This window comes from Symphalangus syndactylus, chromosome 7 (assembly GCF_028878055.3).
Source record: "Symphalangus syndactylus isolate Jambi chromosome 7, NHGRI_mSymSyn1-v2.1_pri, whole genome shotgun sequence".
Classification (NCBI taxonomy): Eukaryota; Metazoa; Chordata; class Mammalia; order Primates; family Hylobatidae; genus Symphalangus; species Symphalangus syndactylus.
In genome coordinates, this window is record NC_072429.2 from 83,797,130 (window position 1) to 83,805,086 (window position 7,957).

Below are 7,957 nucleotides of genomic sequence, written 5' to 3' on the forward strand. Positions count from 1 at the left end.
AGCCCATGGGAACCTCTAATCTACTTTTTGCCTCCATGAATTTCTCTATTTTAGGTATTTCATATAAGTGGAGTCATACAATATTTGTCCTTTTGTGTCTGACTTGTTTATTTGGCTTGTTTTCAAGGTTCATCCACGTTGTAGCTAGCATGTGCCAGAACTTCATTCCTTTTTATGGCTGTATTATGATATTCCTTTGTATGCACATACTATATTTTGTTTATCCATTCATCTGCTGATGAACCCGTAGGGTTTTTTCCCCCTTTTGGCTATTGCGAATAATGCTGCTTTCAATTCTTTGGCTAGCTAGGAGTGGAATTGCTGAGTCATATGGTAGTGTTTACTTTTTGAGGGACTACCAAACTATTTTCCTATGGCTGCATACTTTTTAATTCCCACCAGCAATGTATGAGGGTTCCACTTTCTCCACATCCTTCCCAACACCATCATACTAGTTGTTAATATCTAATGATATCTTATTGTGGTTTTGTGTAAATGAACTTATACATTTATAGCAGTTGCTGAGAATTTCGGTTACAGTGAATAGAAACAATTCAGGTCATCTTTCTATAACATTGAAGTTGGATCCTTTCTAGCTTTTAATTTTCCCTAGTTTTGTGCATGTAAAATCACTTTTGGATGTTTACTGCCACTCCCCTGGTTTCCCCCAATCACTAGTGTTCTAGCTCTTGTCCTAGTTTAGAGAGCCAGGTCATCTAGGAAGAGACTCAGGAACAGGGAGGAAACTACAGATGGAGCAATTTTGTGCAATAGGGAAATGCATGTGGTATATAAAAGAAGGCAAGATAGCAGTGTACATAAGGAGTTATATGACTATAAAGGAATATAAAAATTATGTAAGGGAAAGAAAACATGGGCATATGGATGGAAAAGTAATGGAGGAAATGATAGCAGCAAAGCAGGTACACTCTGAATATCAGCCAAGACTGGAGGAGCCATGCTTCAAAGTCATCATGTCTCTGACTTGTGGCTTCATTATCAAGAGAAAATAGATTTGGATTCCCTAAACCCCATTTGAGGTAGGGTGATCATGCCCCCTCTTTTTTTCTCTAGGGCAGAGAGGTAGCTCCTGCAACCCAGATAAGGATGGGAAATCCACTTCCCCAGCCCGCCTTGAACCACCACAGTGGATCAGACATAATTACACAGTACATTGGCCCAGTGGATCTGGTAAAACTAGCCTGTGAGATTTAGGAAACATGAAGTTCCACTCAAAAGGAAAAAAAAATCATGTTTTTTTTTTTTCCCCAAGGAGATGCTCTTTATTAAAATCTTAGATCCTATATTGATTGGTTATCCCTGAGCAACAGCAAAAGTGACCCCATGATGGGAGAGCATACTTCACTGTCTGTATGACACCAGATTTAACTTTCGAAAGAAATTATGCACCAGAAGCTTGACAATATGCATGCCATTTCACCTTCTATAATTTATATCAAGAAAAAAAAAGCAATGTGCCAATATTTATGTGCATATTATGCAAGATGATTACTACGAAGTTGTCTTATCAAAAAATTGACAGCCATCTAAATGTCCAACAGAAAGAGATTTGTTAAATAAATTACAGCTTACCCATTTACTAGAATACTATTTTGTCATTAAATTGTAAATTGTCATTGTAAGTATAAATTTTCATTACATTGCAGAAATTATTCACGTGAAAGTATTCACAAATTATTGACAAAAGAAGTGAATTACAGAAGAATAAGGTCTCAATTTGTAATTATCTATATATTTTTTCTCAGTCTGTATATCTATATATCTATCTGTATCTATATATCTATCTGTATCTATATATCTACCTCTGTATCTTCAACTGTCTCTCTCTATCTATATATCCATACATATATGTCTGGAAGATTATATATCAGTATCTCAATAGTGGTCTTTGGACAGAAGGATTAAGAGTGATCTTTATTCATTCTTAAGCATTATTTGTATTTTCTAATTTTCATACAATAAACTCACATTCTTCACCCACACTTCTTGGAAAATATCAGATGGTGGCAACTTCACAATTCTGGTAATAAAGAGGGCTCCTTCCCCTGCACAAATGCAGAATCATACCCCCCTATCTTCACATATTCAGAACAGTAACATGACATTCTGGGAGTCCTTTAAAAAAAAAGTATTCTAAATTCTCCTTAGAGAAGACCAGCAAGATACAATTCTACGAGGCAGCAAATGCTGATGTGAGACTAGAGATGAAGATGGTTCAGCAATGACGCATCTTACTGGTTTGGTCACAGAAAGGAGCATGTTGCCAGTTCCCGCTGTCGGGATGCCTTTTGTGTTCTGCGTCTTTTTTTTAGCTCGGGGATTATCAGGGCAATGTTTCCATGCCAGAGCATTCAATGCAACAATGCCCACCTCAATTCAGAGCTCAGTGTGATTACTACTAGCTTTTAACAACTTTGCTAGATAAGAATTTATCTCTTGCCAACAGAATTTGTTCTTATGGATGACTTATTCATTCAGGAAGTAAGCAAATAATGCTATGGTGACTTTAATGCCCTACAAAGGCATTTGCTCGAGTTAATTTGAGTAGGGTATAATCTTTCAGTTGCTTTGTCAATAAAACATCCAAATTTTATTTTCCACACTGACACTTTACATACTTGGCTCCTATAGTCGATGGGCATCATGGGGACTCACAGGACCAGATGATCTAACACCAATTATGCTGTCAATAATGCTCTGTAGTAAGGATGGAACTCAATATTCCTTAGTTCATCTATACATTCATTTTTAAGATATAAATAAAATAGTAATACTGTATTTTCAAATTGTTATACTACAGAGTGAAATACAGATTTTTAAAAATTAATGAATTTCTTTTAGAGTTGGGGTCTTGCTATGTCACCCATGCTAGAGTGCAGTAGCTATTCACAGGCATGTTCATGCCTCAGTACAGCCTCAAACTCCTGGGACCAAGTGATCCTCCTGCCTTAGCCTCCTGAGTAGCTGGGACTATAGCCGCACACCACCATGCCTGGATCAAAAGTTAATTTTTGAAGTTACTTCTGAAACATCATCCCGTGACAGGCAAGGCTGAGCAGTTGTTCCACCCCTAAGTCTGTTTTTCTAGAGACTCCCACTAACAAGATCCTGAAAGAAATTAGAACAGATCTAAAAAACATTGGGTCACAGATCGAGAAAGATGTTTAAAAATTGAAACCATAGGCCAGGCGCGATGGCTCACATCTGTAATCCTGACACTTTGGGAGGCCGAAACATGCAGATTACCTGAGGTCAGGAATTTGAGACCAGCCTGACAAACATGGTGAAACCCCATCTCTACTAAAAATACAAAAAATTAGCTGGGTGTGGTGGCGGGCACCTGTAATCCCAAACTTGGGAGGCTGAGGCAGGAGAATCACTTGAACCCAGGAGGCGGAGGTTGCAGTGAGTCGAGATCACGCCATTGCACTCCAGCCTGGGCAACAAGTGTGAAACTCTGTCTCAAAATAAATAAATACAAGTGAAAAATTGAAACCATGCACAAAGAATTGGGTTTTTTACTCAGTCAGGTTAAGAGTATGCAAGAATATCTTCAACCCAGTAAATAGAAAATCAATTGAATTACTTTTTTCAGGTAGAGGGATTTGGGAAATCCCTTAGCAATATCTTTTAAGTGGATTCTTGAAGTTTCCTATACCCTAGTTCTCATCTAAACCTGAAATAACTTTCTCATTTTCTCTTAAAAGTATCTCTTCTAAAAGACAATGTTTTTTCTTTTCTTTCCTTCTTTCTTTCTTTCTCTTTCTTTCTTTTTCTTTCTTTCTCTTTCTGTCTTTCTCTCTCTCTTTCTTTCTTTTCCTTCCTTCCTTCCTTCCTTCCTTCCTTCCTTCCTTCCTTCCTTCCTTCCTTCCTTCCTCCCTTTCTTCTTTCTCTCTTTCTTTCTGTCTTTCTTTCTTTTTTTTTTTTGATGGAGTCTCGCTCTGTTGCTCAGGCTGAAGTACAGTGGCATGATCTTGGCTCACTGCAACCTCTGCATTCCAGGTTCAAGTGATTCTCCTACCTCAGCCTCCCGAGTAGCTGTTACTACAGGTGTGCCACCACTACCTGGCTAATTTTTGTATTTTTAGTAGAGACGGGGTTTCACCATGTTGGCCAGGCTGGTCTCGAACTCCTGACCTCAAGTGATCCACCTGCCTCGGCCTTCCAAAATGCTGGGATTACAGTCATGAGCCACTGTGCCTGCCCAGACAATATTTCTATTTAATAGATTCAACAAACATTTGTTGGATATGAACTCTGCATCTGGTCTTTTATATGTGGTCCCTCAAAATATTCTGTAAAAAACAATATTGCTCCAGAATAGCCTCAAAAAGTATCACCAATTTGCATGTAGGAAAATGATGTTCAGAACGCACTAACCTTTAAAACTGGTCAGCCTTTGCACTAACCAGTTTTTCCTCCTCCCATCTTGTCCAACTCTTATCTATCCTTTTCTTTGCTGGTCATGTTACTTTAAGTGGACTTGTTCCGTAAATACAGGTTAGGAAATGGAAGATTTCGTAAGTTAATAATAATAAAAAATCCAGTACATTGTCTATGTAAGCCTTGCATTCTGATTTTGTAATCCTGGTTGACATTGTTTATATTATTCCCATAAATCTGCTTCTTTTTCCTTCCCCTAAGAACAACAAAATTTCACTCAGAACAAAAACAAAACAAACTTGTCTCATTGACAAATGAATTGTCTGTATCAGTGAACAAATGTTTATTGAGTAGCTACTATATGTAAAGCAGTTAGAATATGATAATAAAATGATGAAGTCCCTGACCTCATGGGAATCTCAAACATCAATTAGTAATTATTAGTGTGATACATGCTGGGAAGCAGAGTAACATAGGAACATCTATTGCTTTCTTTTTTCTTTTTTTTTTAATAGCTCACCCTAAAAGTTAATGTTTCTATTTGTGCTTATGTGCATCAAATGAATTTTTAAGAAATATATAATGGATTTATATAAAGAGTACAAAGTATGTGCAGAGAATACAAAGGCAACAGCTTGAGGCAGGAAGAATATATTACATTTCAGGAACTGCGATCTTGGAATCTCTTTGTCCATATTATCTATTCTTACAATACTAGCAGCCCATTGCCTGTTTAATTTTTTTCTTTTCTTTTCTTTTTCTTTTTGAAACAGAGTTTGGCTCTTGTTGCCCAAGCTAGAGTGTAATGGCATGATCTTGGCTCACTGCAACCTCTGCCTCCTGAGTTCAAGTGATTCTGCTGCCTCAGCCTCCTGAATAGCTGGAATTACTGGTGCCCACCAGCATGCCCAGCTAATTTTTGTATTTTTAGTAGAGATGGGGTTTTACCATGTTGGCGAGGCTGGTCTCGAACTCCTGACCTCAGGTGATCTGCTCACCTTGGCCTTCCAACGTGCTGGGATTACAGGCATGAGCCACCACACCTGGCCTTGTTTCATTTTTTCCTGTTAGTTAATTATCTCTGTGTGGATTTAGTAGAGATCTATGACATTTCTAGTATGACATTGCCATCTTGATCAAATCTACATATAAGTACTGTTCTTGCTTCAGCAGAGCAAGAGATTTGCCATCTTTCTTTACATGCTGATTCCTCCATTACCATTTAATCTATTTCTTAGTATGTTTTTCTGACTGTACTGTCATGTTTAACCTGCCTAGGTAAACACAGAATTACACAACATCCTGAGGTTTGTAAACTTAAATCTCTGTCATTTCTGGCCTTGTTAACAGGTGTGACTTATGAAACTGTGCTTGTTAATTTTATTTTATTAGATTACACAGTTCTTGAGAGTAGAGATCATCTCATGAAACGTTTATAAACTTGATAACATAAAATACAGTGGAAATACCCTCAAGTCCTGTGAAGTCATTTAGTAATATTTTGTTCTAGGAAGAAAGAAGTATTATTGTTTCTGCTCCAAAAATGACCAGAGATAAGTGATTTAATTTCAATTTTTAAAATCAGGCAGGTATCTATAATTCTCATGTACTTTCTATACCATAGAATAAATATGAGTGCTTATAAAATGCTGCAATATCTGAGGTCACTTAGGAGCATATTTTATTTCTAACGGCTAGTGACATACGTATTTATGCTCATTGCTTTTAGACATATTAAACAATCAAATATATACTCTTTATTAACTTATTGCTTATCTACAGTTTTGCTGTTTAGACGCAAAACACATTTTTCTTCAAAATTTTAGAACATTATGACAACTTAGGAAAAATTAAACATAATTTGGCTCTAAGAAAGAGTACTATGTTTTAATAATTTATTTATTTTTGAGACTGAGTCTCGCTCTTTCGCTCAGGCTGGAGTGCAGTTGCCCGATCTTTGCTCACTGCAACCTCTGCCTCCCAGGTTCAAGCGATTCTCCTGCCTCAGCCTCCTGAGTAGCTGGGATTACAGGCACGTGCCACCACATCCAGCTAATTTTTGTAATTTTGGTGGAGACGGGGTTTCACCATGTTGGCCAGGCTAATCTCGAACTCCTGACCACAAGTGATCCATGCACCTCAGCCTCCTAAAGTGCTGGGATTACAGAAATGAGCCGCCGTGCCTGTTTTAATAATTTATGTATACATATATATCTTTAAAGTGTATCTTGAAAGAAAGTTTATTTGGCAGTTAAGGGTTCAAACACCACCTCCACAAATATTGGAATTCTCATTCTGGCTTTGCTACTCTCCAGCTATGTGGCCTTCTACAGAAGCAGCTAGAGCTCTCTGAACCTCAATTTTCTCATCTGTAAAATAAGGATAATAATTGTACATAATTCACAGGGTTGAGGTGATAATGAAATAAGATATGATTTCCAGTTAAGCCTAAACAAATATTGCTTGATTTTATTTAGGTATTTATTTAGAAAATACTACCCAATGTGCAGTCACAGTTCTAAGTCTTTGTAAATATTAACTAATTTTTTCATTTAATACTTCAATCTTCATAACCTTGTAAGGTAGGCGATTTTATTACATCTATTTTATAGATGAGGAAACCAAGGGGCTGAGAGGTTAAGATAACTATTCGAGGTTAAAGGACAATACCAGAGCCAGGCTAGCAACCTGAGCCATTAGGCTCAATAATTCATACTCATTTTTTTTTATTTTTTTGAGACGGAGTTTTGCTCTTGTTTCCCAGGGTAGAGTGCAATGGCATGATCTCAGCTCACTGCAGCCTCCGCCTCCTGAGTTCAAGTGATTCTCCTGCCTCAGCCTCCCGAGTAGCTAGGATTACAAGCAGGCGTCACCACGCCTGGCTAATTTTGTATTTTTAGTAGAGATGGGGGTTCTCCATTTTGGTCAGGCTGGTCTTGAACTCCCGACCTCAGGTAATCTGCCTGTCTCAGCCTCCCAAAGTGCTGAGATTACAGGCATGAGCCACCGCACCCAGCCAATAATTCATTCTCTTAAACAATTCTCCTTGTTTTATTTATATATTAATTCAACCAAGATATTTAACTCCTACCATGTGTCAGGAAATGTCCTAGGCACTTGGATTATAAAGATAAAGATGTCTCCACCCTTGACAAGATCATAGTTTAGTGGTAAAAAAAAAAATTGTGAACAAATAACTATAATACAATGTAGAAGACATGTGCAGTGGGCTATGGAAGCACAGTGGAGAGAAAGTTTATTGGAAGTTCTAACCTCCACATTTGAGGGGCTGTGGGAGAGGTACACATGCACACACACATTGCATATGCCCAATAACTTAAACATTATAAATCAACTTTTATACAGCTACTTTTGTAATGACAAAATTAAAAGTACATGTAAAGTTATGTTTTTTTGTGACCAAAAGTCAGTACAATGTCAAATACAACTGATTTAAATATTCATGGGTAAATCTGTGTATTCAATTGAATATTTGGTAATGTTTAGATGAGTAATAAAATAAAATAATTCATAAATAAAATTTATTTATTTC